Below are 18,011 nucleotides of genomic sequence, written 5' to 3' on the forward strand. Positions count from 1 at the left end.
ATTCGAAACAAGCATTTTGATTGTTTTAAACAGCATGCCTCAGTTTCCCAGTGTAGGATAAAGACAAAAATATTTTATGAGAAAAAGTGAGTCATTTTGAATCTGAGCCCCTCCTCCGTAACCAGAGAAACAAGTCAACCATCTCCACATAAACTCTGGCATATAAGAAGAGAAGATTTTACTGTGTGAAATAATCTCATACTATGAAATGAAGTTTGAGGTCTTTCTGGCTGATGACTTCAACAATCATCATTCTTAATCTGCTTATGGAACATTCTAAGAAGCACATCATGAATTGGGAAAGAAAAAGAGCATGGAAACACACACAGACCTCGGGTCACATTCCAGCTACTGAGCTGACGGCTGTGTGATCTTGGGCAAGGAGCATAGCCTTTCAGTCCCTACTCTGACAGCTGTAAACGTGGGATAATAACATGTCACTATGATTAAATGAGAGAATGCAGGTAAAGTGCTCAGCACACAGGGTGTTTAGCACACAGAGTGTTTAATAAGTGGTGGGAGTTGTTCTCGTTATTACTATTATTTGGCAAATTTGTGAAATGGAAGCAACTCTAAGGTAGAAAAATCATTGTAAGAGAAGAAAGGAATAGAGCCTCGGCCATCTCCAAGCCTCCTTGCTCTGGAACGATTGAGATATCTCATATCAACATTAGAGTGGGTAACAGCAATACAATTTTCTGCAATAAAATTGCTTGTTTCAGCCAGAGGGTGGAAAAAAAATAGAATGAAGCTGTGTTGGCTCCTCTAAAGTATCCAGCGCAACACATATTTGTTGCAGCACAAAGGAGCAAGAGGCTGTGCGTTTGGTCAGAGAGGAAAATGTGCAGAATTCAGAAACAGGAGGGATTCAGCGAGAGGTCTAGCTTTCTCTCTTTCCAACGATAGGAACTGAATGAAGATGGTTATTCTCTATCAGGGACCCTCAGCTGTAAGTAGGTATTGGCTAAGTGGCTGTGCCTCCTCCCAACTTAGCCAACAGGGGCCGTTATGAGTAGTGAGAATAACCAACACAGAGTAAGTACTACCCAAGTGCTCATGCACCATGATGTGTTTCACTGTGAAACCAGGCAGTAGGTTACTGTTACTCCCTCTGACAGATGAGATCACTAAGGTATAGAGGTGCTTAAGCCCCACTTCTAGTAAGTAACTGGTAGGTCGAGGCTTTGAGACTGAGAAGTTTCCAGAGCCTGTGCTCTTAACCATTAGGCTTCATTGCCTCTCATGATAATGCATGTTGGGCCAAACATCTTGCACACAGAAGCTCTTCCAGAGTTATTGTATCTCTTCTCTATCATGCAAAATCATGTCCTGTCCCCTACAAATTCTCCACACCAATTAGGATGCAGTCGAAGGCCATTTCCTTTAAGAAATGTTCTTATATCACCTGAATTTCCTCATTCTCCATTTCTCTTGAGCCCTTGAGCTACTAACTAGGCAAGCCTCTAAGGAGATCTATTTGTCAGATCTATTCCCTGCCATAAGGAGGCTCAGGTTCTTAGGAGTTAAAACCATTCTAAATATTGAACACAGAACACAAGTTTGGTGTTATAAATCATCCCACCCCATTATGTGCAGAGAAAGACAGTTTTGCCCCCAACAACTAAGGATGAGTTTCTAGTTGGACATGGCACCTGACAGAAAGTTCTGGAACCTCTAGATGAGTAGATGCTCATGCTGTTTCAAAAGTTCGCAGCGTATTCATGAAAGTGGTGATGAGTTATTTTTAAAAATTTTTAAGTGCTAAAGGAGCCATGAGTAATTGGTGGCTCTCTGATGCACAAGTTCCTTTTGCTTTTGATCAGAATTATAGCCACTTAATGTCCACATCAGAAGCTCTGATTGGCTCTTGATGACTGGCTTTATGAAACATAAATGATCAGTGGCCTTGACACAGTTACTTGAGCCAAAATTAGAGAGTGACAGTGTTTGAGCAGCATACTTCCAGGTTGGGTCAAACATGCACAGCATCCCCAATGGAGGGCAGGGCGGTGGCTATGGCCCAGAGTTGGTTTGCTTATTGACTCATTGCTTATTAGCCTCATAGCCTGGCCAGGATTTAACTGATTTTACCACCTCCTTAGTGTCTTACTCTATTCCAGCTGCTATAAGAAAATATCATAGGCTGGGTGGCTTAAACAATAGAATTTTATTTCTCATGGTTCTGGAGGCTGAGAATTTCAAGATCAAGGTGGCAGCAGATTCAGCTCCTGGTGAGACCTCTTTTCCTGGTTTGCCTGGTGACTTCTTGCTACTTTCTCACATGGGGGATATATATAGAGAGAGAGAACGGAGAGAGAAATCAATAGTCTCTCCCTCTTCTTAAGACACTAATCCCATTATGGGATTTCCACCCTCTTGGTCTCATCTAAATCCAGTCACCTCCCAAAGGTCCCACCTTCTAATACCAAAACTTTGGAAATTAGGGTTTCTGTCTCTAAGGGGGACAGAGAGAGAGAGAGACAGAGATAGAGAGACATACACACACACACAGAGGCAGAGACATAGACAGAGGGAGAAGCAGGCTCCCTGCAGGGAACTCGATGTGGGATGTGATCTCAGGACCCTGGGATAATGACCTGAGACAAAGGCAGGTGCTCAACCACTGAGCCACCTCAACATATATATTTTGAGGTGACACAAAATAGTCCATAATGCTTGATAATTATGGATCCTTATTGAAAATTGGGAACATTAATTGCCTCATGGTGGCTTTTCTCTTTTCTCCAATTTCCTGATCTCTGAGTTCCATTCCCCTCCCTCCTCTCTTCTGCTCTTGCTCAGAGAGGCAGCAGACTGCTTGCTCTCTGGCTTCTAATTGGTTTGGCCAATGAAAAGTACCGGCAGAGGAGCAGAGGTTGAAGGAGAAAAACAACGTATTTATGTTGGGTCATTCACCTTCACCTTCTTTGTGTTGTTCTGGAAATGGCTGCTTCCCTTTTTGACCAAAGCATCTGTTAGGCAGCATCATGTTCCATGGCTTCAGACCTCAATATGGCTCCTGCACCAGTGTCTTATCCTCCTCTTCAGGCCCATGAGTGTTCATAGTTTCCTGATTGCTAGGTTCTAAGCACCTCACTATCTCTTATCTCTTACCTTAAACGAGGATTTTCAACCTCAACACTGTTGATATTTGGGGCCAGATAATTCCTTCCTGTGGGGGAACTGTCTTGGGCATTGTAGCTAGAATGTTTAGCCACATCCCTAGCCTCTACCCACAAGATACCAGTAGCAGCTACCTTAGTTATGAGAACCAAAAATATCTCCAGATATTGCCATGTGTCCCCTGGAAGGAGGTCATCACTAAGTTGGACACCATTTCCTTAAACCTACTTTTGTAAACTGTCCTTTTATTTAAAAACATCTTTAGATACTCCAGTGTGTTGTCTATTTCCTGCCAGGATGCTGATGAAAACAAGGATAAATAATAAGATAAATGGAATTGATTTATCATTTGTCACACCCAGATTGAAGGAAAAATCTTTTAAAACATGGGATCCAAGGAAGAAAACTGTAAAAAGGGTCTTGATTGGTGGAAAGCCTAGAATGATTTATCACTTCAGTGGCATAACAGCCATTGGCAGGTCTACATGGTTGCTGCATTGAAGCTGTTGTTTCAAACTAGGGCTGCAGCATAGGGAAGAGGTGCATGAGCTAAACTTCTGTGTACACAGTGATTATAATCATTGCTCTAGACTTCGACTGCTCAAGTTGAATTCCCAGGTCCACTGCATACTAGTCCTATGAGCTTGGGCATGTTCATCCCTCCCCTCCAGGATGGGGCCTTGACAGGGTTATTGGCATCTGGCCGTTCTCTCACCTAGAAACTGGGTCTAACACCTTCTAAGATTATTGTGAAGATTAAGTGACATAACTAATATATGTGAAATTCTTAAGACAGTCCTGACACATTGTAAATGTTGAAAGAATGACAATAGAATTATTTCTGAATCACACACACACACATTCCATACCACACCAAGCACATACTTATTAATCCTACAGATACACACCACAAGACACACGCTTATTAATGATAATGAATATGCTAAATCTCTCATTTTAAAAAATTAAAAATGATAATTCATGATATATAAATCCATCCTTGCTGTAAAGATTTAAATAATATTAGTATTTCCTCTTTTAAATAGACCTTGCATAGCCCACTCCATCCCTCAGATATAACCATTATTAATATTAGCTTAAACTTTATCATTGTGCCATTTGTTGGCTGAAAATTGTCAACTATTGCTATGCCATGTTGTTCATTCTAATAGTGTCAAGTGTGTTCTTCTAACTTTGTTCTGTGCATTTTTACACCATTATATATACATATGCTATGTATCATTTATAAATGGGTACAATAACTTGTTTCTTAACCAACAATGTGCTTGGAAAGCCTTTCCATGGCCATTTCACTCTTTTTACAGTCAGCATAATACTCCATTTTGTGAGTGATTCAAAATTTATGTAGACTCTCCTTTGTTGACATAAATTTTCCAATTATATTGCTGTATGCAAACTATGGTGCAATTAATACCTGTTACAAAAATATTTGCACATATAGGTGAGTATTCCTGCAGAATTGTGGGGTCAAAGAGTATATACACATTTAAAAACACAACAGATTTGCCAGCCTTTACCCACCCACTGACAGTGTACAAGAGTGCCAAGTTTCACGATCCACATCACTGCTATATATTGTCAAGCTTTTAAATTTCTGCAAATGTGATGGGGATAGAAAAAGACAGCTCATTATAGTTTTAATTTGCATTTCTCTAAATACTAGTAATGTTGAATATCTTTTCATGTGTTTATTGGACTTTTGCTTTTCTTCTGTAAGTTGCTTATTCATCTCTCAAGCCCATATATTGGGGTATTTGTCTTTTTCAAATCATAGGAGCTCTTTAAAGATGCTGAATATACATCTTTTGTTATACTGGTTGCAAATATCCCTGTTTATCACTTGTCTTTTTAACTTAGTTTATGGTGTCTTTTATCGCTTTAGAAGTCATGATTTTTTATGTGATCAAATCTATCAGCTGTTTCCTTGTGAGCTGTGGAGTTATTGGGCCCAACTTCTGGAGTTCTGGGGCATTATACTAAGGTACCCTCAAGTCAGAGTCTGGATGTTGCCTTGAACTGAGATACCTATGGTTTATTTTTTACCCTTCAAATTAACAGTGGCGTATTTTTCCTTAGGAAAAAAAATTACACACATGCAAAACCACAACTGAGGACACTAATGTTTGTTCCTACCAACTCAAAATTAGACAAAGACTGGTCTCATAGCGATGCTCTCATTAAACACACACACACACACACACACACACACACACACACACACACAGTTTTCAGTGAATATAAAATTTTAATAAGGAAGAATAAAGGGCCAGTAAGAATGAAGTGTGCTTGTGTAGACATCAACTTCTTAAAAAGCAAGCACTTAAAACTTACTGTGTGCTCTGTAGTAATGCATCAATAAGCAATTGTTTAAGAACTATCAGCCAGTGCAGGGTGCTATTATTTTTTATTACTCTAATTATAAAGCAGGAAACTGTAGCTCAATGATAATTTTCAAAGGTCATGAGGCTGGTAAGTGGCAAAACCAGAAATGAAACCCAGCTATTCTGCTCAATCTAATGCCCTTCTCATTCTATAGACAGTTGTTCATGTACCATCAAGGTGTGTGTGTATGTATGTGTGCATGCACTTGTGTGTGTGTGGCCTGTCTGGGTAGATGCTTTGTTTTTGTCTCTGTGTCTGTATATATAGTGTATTTGTGTGTCTCTACATGTGTTTGTCTAGATGTGTGCATGTGTGTGTGTCTGCGTGGAAAGAAAGAAAAAGAATTTTAGAAAAAAGAGATTTCAAGGCCAAGCTGACAGGCTGGAGACACAGAAAGATTGGAGTCCAAAGGCAGCCTGTGGGCACAATTCCCTCTTCCTCTTATGAGGTCCATCTTTTTCCCTTGAAGCCTAATACCTTCACAGAAACATTCAGTATAATGTTTGGCCAAATATTTGGATACCATAACCTAGGTGACAGACAAAACTGACCATCACAGAGAGGAAACTATATTTCATCAAATGCATTTGAAGCATGTATTGTATGATTTTCTCCTCTGTTGATATGCTTAATTTTATTATTATATTTTTGAATTATTATATTTTTATTAATTAATGTATTAATTCAAGATGTTTTGAATTATTATACTATTATATTTTTGAATACTAGACTGTCCTTGCAGTCCTAAGAGAAGTCATACTAGTTTTCACATACTAAATTTCCAAATATTTTATTTTGTTAAGGTTTTATTTGTTTATTCATGAGATACACACAGAGGTTGGCAGAGACATAGGTGGAGGGAGAAGCAGGCTCCCCGTGGGGAGCCTGACACAGGACTTGATCCCAGGACTCCAGGATCACGACCTGAGCTAAAGGCAGTTGCTCAACCACTGAGCCACCCAGGTGTCCCCCAAATATTTTAAAAGATTCAAAATAACAAGTTTTGGCAATGGAAACTGGGAATTTATGGGTTTAAGTGGCAAAGTCTTTTTGGAGAACAATTTGACAGGACCAATGAAAAATTTAAATTTATCTCTTATGACCTACCGGTTCCACTTTTTTCCCTCTTTGTATCCCTAAAAACACATTTTCAAGGAAACAAGGAAGCAGGGGCAAAGTTATTCATTATAACATTGTATATAAAGTGAAAAATTGGAAACAACCAAAATATCAGTAGGAGGGGAATAAAAGAACAACCAAACATCTAAGAAATACTTGCAGCTGTCAAAAAGAATGTTAGGTCTATACATATGTACCAGCCTGGAACTCTCTGACCTTGATCGTTTAAAGCAACATGGGCGTCTGGGTGGCTTAGTCTGTTGAGTGGCCGACTCTTGATTTGGGCTCAGGTCATGATCTCAGGGTCCTGGGACTGAGTCCTGTAACAGGCTCTGTGCTTAGCAAGGAGTCTGCTGGAGGATTTCTATCCCTCTTCCCTCTTCCTCTGCTCCCCTCCCTGCCCCACTCATGCTCTCTCTCTCTAAAATAAATAAATAAATCTTTTTAATAAATTAAGAAATAAAATTAAAGCAAGCTTCAGGACATTAAGCACAAAATGACACTACTCATATTAAAAAACCAACAAATTTTCATTGTTCATTATGATATAAACAAAAAAAAATAATTTAAATTATACCTATCACCCTAAAAATAATTGTTACCTCTGGAGGGGCGTCAGGGAGGATTGCTATTTATATTTACTGGTTGCATTTTTTACAATAGAAAGTACTAATATATTATTTATATAATTTAATTTTAACATTCAAAGTTTTGAGTTTATAAAATATACTTTCATCTCAAATATTAGAATTTGGTTTTGAATCTTGACATGTGAACTATGTACATTAAAAGACAAAATACACAGTAGTTGATAAAATATTTTAGATTTATATTGAAAAATTAAATACTTAACTCTAACTATATTGTTTAATCTTACTATATTGTTTTAATCTGCAACATATAATGTCTAATCTTGAGACAAAAATTGAATGCATTTTATATAAAGTCCAATAATGGTGCTTTGATAAGAATCTTCTGCTAATTTGGATAACACAATTAGATATGAGGTCTAATTTTAGTTCACACGACAGTACATTGAAAAGCAAAGATATATTATTCTTTCATAAAATATTAGCTTTGTTACTAAACAAATTCCAACATGCTGGGCATTGTGCCTCAGTACTCCACAGTAATAACCAAGGGGAGAGAGAAAGTAATAACAATATGATTTAATAAACATGGTTTCATATAAAAAACTAACAAACAAGTGGAAATATTTCTTTATAATTTCATTAGAGAAACTAAACTGTCCTCTAGGCAATCAAAAGCTGAAAATTATCGTCTGATACTTTTATTACACTGATCAATAACATATATAACTTTCATGAGAAGGTTTCTTGCTTTCAAGAAAAAAATAATATAATAATAAAATCTCAGCTTTATTTTTATTCTTATGGACAGATTTAAGATCTTTTTTTTTTTAATTAGAAAGGAAAAAAAACCCCACAAAAATGCTTTGCTTTATCTTTGAACACCTTTCTCAAGAGAATAAACTATTTCCAGCCAGCTAGAGCCCTGTCCCTTCTGCAGTGACATAGGCCCAATGGGAAGGAAGTCTCTCTTGAGATAGAACATGATTTCCCCTACATTTTCATAGTACCCTATGTGTACCTCCCTCTGTCCATTCCACCCAATTCTCTCAGCCTGGAATTCCCTTATAATCTCCCATTTTAGATTCCTCATTCAAATACCCACATTAGAGCCAGCTTTGTGGTCATCTGCTGTTACTGCCTTGAAGACTTAACACCTCTGTCTTTGAACTTGTGTTTTGTACGTGAACCCTGATGGTAGAGCAGAGTATGCATATGAAGCATGCAATAGGCGTGCCTCCCTCCCCTGCTGCCCCATTTGCTCACTGTGTTCAAGATGGTTCATGAGCACAGAGTTCTCATGGGCTCATGACCAAGATGGTTCCAGGTGAGTACAAGGCAAGAGCATTACATCTACGACAAAGTGAGGACACTGAGAGCTTGGAGAAGCCACATACTCTGCTCAAACCCGAACTTATTTCAACACAAAAAGAAGGCAGTGGTGGCCCAAAAAATAGGAATAGCAAAGGAATCCTATCATACCCTTCCCTATTCATGTCACTTTCGCTCAAGGCACTGTGCCAGGATGCCAACCAGTATCGTATTGGCCAAGTAGGTGAGCTGAAAATGATATATAACAGGAAAAGGAAAGCTAGAGCAACCCATAGTTCTTTTTCCTTTAGTCCCTCCTTCTTTCCTCATTGAAAAGCTAAGGTAGAATGAGCACATATCAAGAAGTGAAATTAGGGGGGCACTTGGGTGGCCGTTGGGCAGCTGCCTTTGGCTCAGGTCGTGGTCTTAGGGTCCTGGGATCGAGCCCCACATCAGGCTCCCTGCTCAGCGAGGAGTGTGCTTCTCCCTCTCCTCCCTGCTTGTGCTCTCTTTTGCTATCTCTGCCACTATCTCTGTCTCTCTCTCAAATAAATAAATAAAATATTTTTTAAAAAAGAAGTGAAATTAGGGGCACCTGAGGGGCTCAGTCAGTTAAGTATCTAACTCTTGATTTAGGCTCAGGTCATGATCTCAGGATCCTGAGATCCAGCCCCATGTCAGGCTCTATTCTCAGTGGGGAGTCTGCTTGGGATTCTCTGCCTCTCTCTCCTCTCCCCCTGCAATCTCTCTCACTCTTTCTTTCTCCAAATCAAGAAATCAATAAATCTTTACAAAAAGGAAGTGATGTTAAGAGTTCAGTTAATTTTGTGGAGTGTTTCCACTGTTCTGGTAAGAATGAAAAACATATGCATGTATGAGCTCCAAAATGTGAATTGTGCAATGTTGGTCATTCTGTATGTTAATTAGATGTTCTTAAATTTACATTTAAAACAGGCCATTGCACAACATAAAGATGAATGGTAAAATCCATGCAAAGTCATTAAATAGCAAATAAAAAACACCATGTCAAGTTGAGAGACTGAGAAAGGGAAAAGCTTTATATTTTAGTAGCATTAATGCCACGCTTTTTCTAATTGTGGTAAAAAGGATCCCAGATTTTCATTGTGCATTGGACCCTGCAAATTATGTAGCTAGCTCTGGTTCAGACATCTCCTTTGCACAAAAGTTGTCTTTGGTTCCCACCACGGCCCATTCAAAAAAGATTTGTTCTGTGCCTTTCACTTTTAATTATTTTATTTTTTATTTATTATTTTTTTTAATTTATTTTTTATTGGTGTTCAATTTGCCAACATATAGAATAACACCCAGTGCTCATCCCATCAAGTGCCCCCCTCAGTGCCCATCACCCAGTCACCCCCACCCCCTGCCCACCTCCCTTTCTACCACCCCCAGTTCGTTTCCCAGAGTTAGGAGTCTCTCATGTGCTGTCATCCTCACTGATACTTCCCACTCATTTTCTTTCCTTTTCCCTTTATTCTCTTTCACTATTTTTTATATTCCCCAAATGAATGAGACCATATAATGTTTGTCCTTCTCCGATTGACTTACTTCACTCAGCATAATACCCTCCAGTTCCATCCACGTCGAAGCAAATGGTGGGTATTTGTCGTTTCTAATGGCTGAGTAATATTCCATTGTATACATAGACCACAGCCTCTTTATCCATTCATCTTTCGATGGACACCGAGGCTCCTTCCACAGTTTGGCTATCGTGGACATTGCTGCTAGAAACATCGGGGTGCAGGTGTCCCGGCGTTTCACTACATTTGTATCTTTGGGGTAAATCCCCAGCAGTGCAATTGCTGGGTCATAGGGCAGGTCTATTTTTAACCCTTTGAGGAACCTCCACACAGTTTTCCAGAGTGGCTGCACCAGTTCACATTCCCACCAACAGTGCAAGAGGGTTCCCCTTTCTCCACATCCTCTCCAACATTTGTTGTTTTCTGCCTTGTTAATTTTCCCCATTCTCACTGGTGTGAGGTGGTATCTCATTATGGTTTTGATTTGTATTTCCCTGATGGCAAGGGATGCGGAGCATTTTCTCATGTGCTTGTTGGCCATGTCTATGTCTTCCTCTGTGAGATTTCTGTTCATGTCTTTTGCCCATTTCATGATTGGATTGTTTGTTTCTTTGGTGTTGAGTTTAATAAGTTCTTTCTAGATCTTGGAAACTAGCCCTTTATCCGATATGTCATTTGCAAATATCTTCTCCCATTCTGTAGGTTGTCTTTGAGTTTTGTTGATTGTTTCTTTTGCTGTGCAAAAGCTTCTAATCTTGATGAAGTCCCAATAGTTCATTTTTGCTTTTGTTTCTCTTGCCTTCATGGATGTATCTTGCAAGAAGTTACTGTGGCCAATTTCAAAAAGGGTGTTGGCCTGTGTTCTCCTCTAGGATTTTTTTAATATTATTTTTTATTGGTGTTCAATTTGCCAACATATAGAATAACTTCTAATTATTTTAAAACCTGTATTTAGCACTCTATTTTGCCCATGCTGTTTGGAATTACGATGTCTTTCCTGGTACCTACCACTAGCAAAGTGTGATTTCCTCCAAATGTCACTGTGGGTCACCCACATCAGAATCACCTGGGAGGTCGCAGGGCTTGAGGCTCTCATAACAAGCTCTGCCACAGGTTGGGGACCACTGATGTGGGGCACAGGGTCTCTCAGTGTGCTCTGAGGACCAGCAGCACCAGCCTCACCTGGGATCTTATTAGAAGCAAAATGTGTGGGCCTGACACTGGGGCCCAGCTCTCTAGATGGTTCTGCACTCCAGGGACCACCGATGGAGTTGGCAGGACATGAGCTCTGGGGCAGCTAGACCTGGGCTTGAACCTACCTGAATAGCTTGCTAACTGACTTTTGAGCAAGTTCCCTCTCCCCAGGTCAGGCTGAGAACTGGAAACCAGAGGAAAAAACTTGTAAGACCTGCAAATGCCCTATAAAAATCTCTCTTGGTTTAGAAGCTATACTTTCTGCCTTTGATGCTATTGTTGAAGAATAAAGAGAAATCTAATCTGAATGCGTTGAGAAGTTCTCATTAGATATTCATGCCCCTCCCCCACCAGACCTCCCAGGAAACCCTCTCAGAGGTCAGCACCCAAGGAGCCACAGAGTGAGCTGATCCAGCTCAACCGTGCTGAAGCGGTGATGGAAGAACCGCAGTCCCAGAGGTTGGGAGGAAATCCATCACATCCCAACAATGGGTGCACCACACTTATTAAGAGACAAAACAAACAGTGCAACTCTTTCGTCCAACTTTTACCTCCCAGTATCTGGGAATTTCTATGTCATTGGGACACAGGAGAAACAAATTTATAGTTTTACTCAGATTGGAGAGAGAGCCCTAATTTTGATAAGCTGTAAGAACTTTTTTTCCCACCATTTGACTTAATCGAATGGTTAAAACCAACACATAAGGGAGAAAAATACAGAAACTCTAAGCTCTGCATGGTCCCTCTATGATTGTTTAAGTGTATAGGGGTGTGTGTAATTATGAGTTTATTGTTTTATTTGGTGATTGCAGTACCAAAGTAAAATGCCAATATTAGTAATGTGATACTAATTTTACATAATATTAAAATACTAGTGTTATTTCCCTTTGGCTTAACACATTCACATAATGTTATCTCTCATTGACAACTCAGGTGTGTGTGTATGTGTTTTTAGGATTTTACTTATTTATTCATGAGAGAGAGAGAGAGAGAGAGAGGCAGAGACACAGGCAGAGGGAGAAGCAGGCTCCATGCAGGGAGCCTGACTTGGGACTTGATCACTGGTCTCCAGGATCAGGCCCTGGGCTGAAGGCGGCCCTAAACCGCTGAGCCAACCCGGGCTGCCCTGAGAAGGCGTTTTTGAAAAGCTTTTCCTTTGGCAGAAATTACAATCTTTTTATCGACAGCAAGCTATAGCTTTGTCTCAAAGACAGCATTGCCAGCATGCCTTTAACCCTTCTGATTTCATCATGTGTGGACCGAGTATCTGATGCAGATTCACCTGCATCAATTTCGATTTTGTCATGTTTATTTTCTACTTTCACAGAAAGCCTTTGAACTAGAGTAGGAGATGTTCCTTGCAGGAGAAGCTTGACTTGCTTGATATTTTCATTCTTCTCTGGAGGATTACGCAGGCATAGATGAATGCTTTCTAAGTGAGTGCAGTTTTGTTGAATTTGAAATTTTAATGCAGCGAATAACTCTCAGTATATCTCAAGTTGTAAAGAGATCAGATTTCAGAATTAAATATATATTTACATATATATATATTTATATATACATATAGCTCCAGGAAAAATACAAGTATGTCAATACTTACAAAACATGCAGTGCAGTTATTTACATTGATAACATAATGATCACAATGCTTGCTCACACACAAACACCAACTCTTTTCTAGCAAGCTTCTTGTTCATTTGACAGTCATTTCATGATGATGTAGGTTCAGCATGAGGTATGAGAAGAGAGTGTTTCTTCTTCTGATGGCAGGAAAGTTCCCATGATGTCTAGCCACAAAGACAGTTGATTAGGGCATCATGTACTTTGAAAACTCCAACATACCCACTTTGGACCTAGGCACATACACAATGCCCATGGCAGCCCTCCATGGCCTTGGGGCACCTGTGGAGTGAACCAGAGTTCTGTTACAGGTAAAATACACTAGATCATTCTCCCACTGACCCACTCGGAGCCCCCAGGCTGGCTGAGAAGTGCCCCACCCCAGCAGAGTTAAAGCCAGATCTGAGCCCTATGGATTCTCGGTTCTGCTCACAGCATGGCTCTGGACAGCTAGACTCAATGCAGTTAGGGAACTATACATACTGAGTTAGGGGGCCAGCTGAATCAGCAATACTCAGAGAGTGAGAAGACCGAAGTTGGGTTTTGTAAGGGGCTCCCAACAGGGCCTGCATCTGTTCCTCTGCTCCCTAAAGCAAACATGAAGTTTTTTTTTTTGTTTTTTTGTTTTTATATATATATATTTTAATTTATTTATGATAGTCACACATAGAGAGAGAGAGAGGCAGAGACACAGGCAGAGACACAGGCAGAGGGAGAAGCAGGCTCCATGCACCGGGAGCCCGACGTGGGATTCGATCCCGGGTCTCCAGGATCGTGCCCTGGGCCAAAGGCAGGCGCCAACCCACTGCGCCACCCAGGGATCCCGCAAACATGAAGTTTTAAGTGAAAACCATCCATGGTTCTCCTTTAAAAAAAAAAAAATCTGTTTATTCATGAGAGACAGAGGGAGAGAGAGAAAGAGAGAGAGAGAGAGGCAGAGACACAGGCAGAGGGAGAAGCAGGCTCCATGCAGGGAGCCGGATGTGGGACTTGATCCCAGGTCTCCAGGATCTCGCCTTGGGTTGCAGGCAGCGCTAAACCACTGAGCCACCCAGGCTGCCCCATGGTTCTCCTTTTATTCAAATTTCCCAAGTGCCGAGCCCTGACAACTGCCCATTCTAGCCTGGCCTGATTTTCAGTGGATATCTGGCCAGCGGGGGACGGGTATAGCATTTCCTCTTTCCAGAGTCAAATCATCCAGGGTAATCTCTGGCAGCTGAGGAACCTAGGGAAGTTGCTTTTTGAGCAGATCAAATCAAAAGCAGATGGGGAGAGGAAGGTCATGGCTAAGCGGCCTGGCCATTCTCCATGACCTGCTTTCTCCAGGGAGCCTGGAGCCCATCCAGAATTGCACACCTCCCTGAAGCCCTGGCATGCTTCCTGGCAGCCGTATCTCTGTACATGACTCTCTGGATTGAAATGTTGACATCTTACGAATCTGAAACCACAGTGTGCAATAAATGGAAAAGAAATTGGAGTTCATTTGAAATGTAATTTAATGAACATTTGTGTACATTTATAGGTCAGGCATCCTATTAGAAGCTGGGATATAAAGACAAATAGAGTAAAAATCTAAGCATCCAAGCAGCTCACACTGCAGAAATGTAAATATTCGCATTGCAATGAATGAGACAGACGTGTGGCTATGACATTAGAATGCAGAGGGAAGGCGAGGCTTTAGGTCCCAATAAGGAAGGTGACCTAATCTAGGTCTTAAAAGGTAAGCAGACCTCATCAGCTACTAATAGGGAGTAGCCATCTACATCGGAAAACTGATATGGACACAGGTAGGGAGCCAGAAAAACCATGGTTGTGGTCTGAAATCACCAGGAAGCACCATGTGGTTGGGTGTATGAATTAAGCTGATAAGGAATGACTGAAAATAGGTAAGTCTTACCAAGGGGAAGGGCAATATCTGTTCTCGAGTTCTATCTGGAATTAATCGAAAAGGGCATCACTAGATTCCCAGCCAGGGAGTCCAGGAACTGCTTATGTTGTAGGAAATTCAGTTAGCTGAACTTTCTAGTGCAAAAGAAGGAGAGAAATGGAAGGCAGAGAAGGTAGTCAAGGGCACCTTTGAAAAGGAAGAACAGAGGGGTGTCTGGGTGGTTCATTTGGTTGAGTGACAGACTCTTGGTTTTGGCTCAGGACACAATCTCAGGGGTTATAATATTGCTTCTGGGCCAGGTTCTGCGCTTTGTAGGGAGTCTGCTTGGGATTCCCTCCCTCTGCCCCTTCCCCACATCTGCATGTGCACTCTCTCTTTATCTGAACTAGATAAATCTTTTTTTTTTTTTTTTAATGAAGAATGGAGGAGCTTAAGGGAGAAGAGTATTGAAGACAGCATCGTTTGGAGATGGAGGAGATTTGAACACGATGTAGGTTGAAGGTCAATTGCCATTGGCAATGGGGGAATGGATAATACAGGAGAGAACAGAGAGAATCCAGAAGCGAGATTCTTACCCATGCCTGGCCTAGCATCTGAGCTTCTTTCACGTAACTATACCCAGTGTGTCAGTGTTGGTCGTTTTGTGAAAGAACACACCCCATGCTCATCGCTGTTGTAACACACTACAATAACGTAAAGAGAACAGAAACCATTAGGGAAATGCCTTCATCTCAGGGTAGATGGAATAACACTGACTAAAATAGTCTACCAACCAAGAGTAAAAGGATAGGTTAGACAAGATCGAATCATAGAGTAGTCAAGTTACCAGGAAGCCAAAGTGCTATGAAGGGTGACAGAGAGGGACAGCAGGCAGGAAGGAGAGGGTGGAAAATCAGACAAGGAGGGGCACCTGGGTGGCTCAGGGGTTGAGCATCTGCCTTCGGCTCAGGTCATGATCCCAGGATCCAGGGATCGAGTCCCACAGGGAGCCTGCTTCTCCCTCTGCCTGTGTCCCTGCCTTTCTCTGTCTCTCATGAATAAATAGATAAAACCTTAAAAAAAAAAAAAAAAAAAAAAAAAAGGAAAATCAGACAAGGAGCACACAGCAAGAAATGAGAATAAACAAGGACAGAGGAGTCCCTGCCTTGTGAAGGGAGAATAATGACACAGGGTTCTCACCAGCTTCCCTACCTCCTGGAAAGGCTGGGAGTGAGATGCCAGCTGTGGCTCATACCCTAGGAGGCTGGAAGACCGTGGGGCCTTTGGACACGGTCTGCAGCATCTCTGGGATTCTTGGGTCACCCCATGGTAAGGGGGCTGTCCACCTTTGCAACCTGGCCGACCACCACCCGTAATTGTGAAGAGAGCTGTCGGCAGACGCCTGGCCCTGAGATCCTTGGGGACACCGGGCTCTCCCTTCCCCGTCCATAGGCGCTTGCCTCCTCGACGAGTAAAGGTCCCACCATGCTCACCGGGCAAGAAGCCTTTACCTCTCCCAAGGCGCCAGGTGGAGACGGGGGTGGGCACAGCTCTCCTTATGCTTTCCAGACTCCTCCAGAAAGTGTGTTCCGAGCCCAGCTCAGCGCTTCTCAAATTTTAACTTCTCAAATTTTAACTTCCATGAGAGTCACCTGGGGATCTCATGGAAAATGTGAAAATGTGAAATGCAGGTGCAGCGTGGGGAGCTGAGACTTTTTTTTTTTTAAGATTTTATTTATTTATGAGAGAGAGAGAGAGAGAGAGAGAGAGGCAGAGACACAGGCAGAGGGAGAAGCAGGCCCCATGCAGGGAGCCCGACGCGGGACTCGATCCTGGGTCTCCAGGGTCACGCAGGTGGTACTAAACCGCTGGGCCACCCGGGCTGCCCAGATTCAGAGTTTCTGATGAGGCCTCAGGCGAGGCCCGCGCTGCTGGTCCGTGAACCACATCTTGCATAAAAGGGCCTGGGAGCCGCCCGGCCCTCAGTCCGCGTGGGCGGGACCGGCGCTGGCTGCCCACTCGCGGTGCCACCGTGGAGCTGTCCTTGCCCCACGTGGACGTGGCATCAGTTTTTCTGACCACGATCCCTGGAACCCGAGCTCGTGGGCATTTGTAAGTACAATTTCTCCTTCTTTCCTGATGGCACAGAGAAGGCAGGGTTGGCGCTCGTGGGATTCACCCACTTGGAAGAGAAGAAGAGCGGAGCCCGCAGAGAAATCAGATTTCCAAATGACTTTTGCTTATGACCTGATTTACGTTTTTGCCAAGAACGAGGGAGATGAGTTGCTTTCCCCATCCAGGCCCTGCCTCCTCGCTGAACTCTGCTTGGCGTGGGGGGGGGGGGGGGGGGATGGGAGGAAACTTCAGCAGAACTTAAGCATTTGTGTAAGGTTTACTTGACTAGCAAAACAGATGAAGGCAAAAGTTTCCTAGAATGTTTATATTCAGGTTTTGCCCGAGGGGAGTTCTTTTTATCACCTGAATGTGTCACTTTAATTTGACAAACTGCAGGAGAGGAGAGACTGGCATTGAAAAAATGCTTATAACATTGTGCAACGCTTCACTTACTCTGGCACAGCGGATTCTTATGAGAAGGAAGTTTTATTTTCTGTCCTGTCGTGTCAATTTTGTTCAGTTCAATAAACGTGCATCGAGTGTCTGTTTAGCAGGCGCTGTGCTGGGTGCCAAGCACGCGGGTTAAAGGAGAAATGGTTGCTGTCACAGGGAACCTTGTGTGCTATGTGGGAGACGGGAAAGCAGAGCGATCGTGTCTATGCAGTTTCGTTGACGCAACGGTTGAGCGAAGTGTTGGGGGCGCTTATGAGCCCTGGTGAATCAGCCCGGAGGTCAGGGTACTGGAGTGGGGAAGCTTCTTTGAATGGATACAACCTGACCTGAATCTGGAAGCTTGAGTACGAATTCAGTAGGTGCAGAAGTTTTAAAAAGGTGAGTTATTGATACTATTGTCTCTTACTGGTTCTTCTCTCTTTGGCACCCAATAGAATAGCCTGTCCCATCCTCTTGAATTTAAGTGTGGCCATATATTACACTTGAGCCAATGAAATGTGAAACGGATGGATGAGCGTCACCTCTAAGCAGAAGTTTCAAATGCCAGCATGTGATTTATCATTTTCCCTCTTTACTGCTGAAGAAACCAGTGAAACATACGTTAAGATGAAACTTCCATCTGTCAATGTTCTTGAATGACTACAATAAGTAGAAATAAATCTTTTTTTTTTTTTT

The 18,011-nt window shown here is 41.9% G+C and overlaps 1 long non-coding RNA gene across 2 annotated transcripts; it reads left to right on the top strand.

Annotated features, from left to right (window-relative positions):
- Positions 1-215: 215 nt before the first annotated feature.
- LOC140640375 (uncharacterized) lies at positions 216-18,011 on the top strand. 2 transcript variants are annotated; one of them, XR_012037093.1, is made up of 3 exons: positions 225-464; positions 15,209-15,279; positions 17,771-18,011. It is a non-coding gene; the product is annotated as an uncharacterized lncRNA (long non-coding RNA). The 2 variants fall into 2 exon arrangements; XR_012037094.1 differs by lacking the exon at positions 15,209-15,279 and having other exon boundaries at positions 216-464.

The sequence above is a fragment of the Canis lupus genome, chromosome 1 (assembly GCF_048164855.1).
Source record: "Canis lupus baileyi chromosome 1, mCanLup2.hap1, whole genome shotgun sequence".
Taxonomy (NCBI): domain Eukaryota; kingdom Metazoa; phylum Chordata; class Mammalia; order Carnivora; family Canidae; genus Canis; species Canis lupus.